Genomic DNA, 1305 nt, shown 5'->3' with positions numbered 1-1305 from the left:
TCATGGAATTCTCCAGGCCAGAATATTGAAATGGGTAACCTTTCCCTTCTCCAGGGGATCTTCCCAGCCCAGGGATTGAACCCAGGTCTCCTGCATTGCAGGCAGATTTTTTACCAGCTGAGCCACAAGGGAAGACCCTGTCCAAACGAGAATGATGATTCTTCTCTCCCTTTTCTTGGCTGAGAATTCTTGAGGTCTCCATGGTATTCCTGCTCATCTCTGGACTCTGTGGCATTCATCATGATTGTTTGAAAGTGAAAGTGAAGTCACTCAGTCGTGTCCTACTCTTTGTGACCCCATGGACTGTAGCCTACCAAGCTCCTCTGTCCATGGGATTCTCCAGGCAAGAATACTGGACTGGGGTGCCATTTCCTTCTCCAGGGGATCTTCCTGACCCAGGGATCGAACCTGGGTTTCCTGCATTGGAGGCAGATGCTTTAACCTCTGAGCCACCAGGGAAGCCCCATGATTGTTTACTTGAAATCAAATTGATTCGAAAGTGATGTGTGTCAAAAACCGTGAACAGTCTGAGATTTTTACGCTACATACAAGCTAACAAGGTAGCATGCCACACACAGTTTGCTGGATGGTGACAAAGGATGCGAGATTTTTAGCTGACAGAGAAAGGTGATTTATTCTCACAGCAATAGCCAGAGCCACTTTATCATCATTTTCCTTTAGTTCCCAGAGCTCCAATTCCCACAGGGCAACTCTTGGAGAGTTCAGCGAGTTTTGCATATGCAATGACTGCTTTATAAGAGAGGAATCCTAAATTTAGAAAACCCTGACCTTTTATAATGGACAATAATCTTGCCTGAAATTTGAACCAGACATTATGTTTATTATACTAGACAGTAAATAAACCTGCATATTTTTGCTCCAAAGGAAGACACTATCTTTGTCTTTCAAGGTTGTTTGCTATTCAACTGTCCTAGGAAAAAATAGTCTGGAACAAAGCTAGCCAATTGTGCTTGTGCGTTCAATATGTATATAAATGGGAGAAACCCATGGGGAATTGTCTCCCAAGAGTATGAATCACTTTATTCAGCATTTTTGCAATAAGTCAAAAAGCAATCTCTGAATGTGGGAACTTCACTGAAATGGAGTGTTTCATGTAGATAACATTTCTGTATAACTGAAGCTTATGCACGCAGGTGCCAGAATCTGAAAGGATAATACTTACCATGGAAACATTACAAAAATATATAACAAATATTTGTGGCATCTTAAACAGATGGTGGAAACACTGCAGACATTTATAAGTGGGAAGGTATGAAAAGGTAGTTATAACCTGTTCTAAAAGAC

The 1305-nt window shown here is 41.6% G+C and overlaps 1 non-coding gene across 1 annotated transcript; it reads right to left on the bottom strand.

Annotated features, from left to right (window-relative positions):
• Positions 1–386: 386 nt before the first annotated feature.
• Positions 387–459, bottom strand: TRNAW-CCA. The gene has a single exon. It is a non-coding gene; the product is annotated as a tRNA-Trp (tRNA).
• Positions 460–1305: the final 846 nt, after the last annotated feature.

Source organism: Oryx dammah, unplaced genomic scaffold (assembly GCF_014754425.2).
Source record: "Oryx dammah isolate SB20612 unplaced genomic scaffold, SCBI_Odam_1.1 HiC_scaffold_22, whole genome shotgun sequence".
Classification (NCBI taxonomy): domain Eukaryota; kingdom Metazoa; phylum Chordata; class Mammalia; order Artiodactyla; family Bovidae; genus Oryx; species Oryx dammah.
This window is presented reverse-complemented; position numbering and strand designations above follow the sequence as displayed.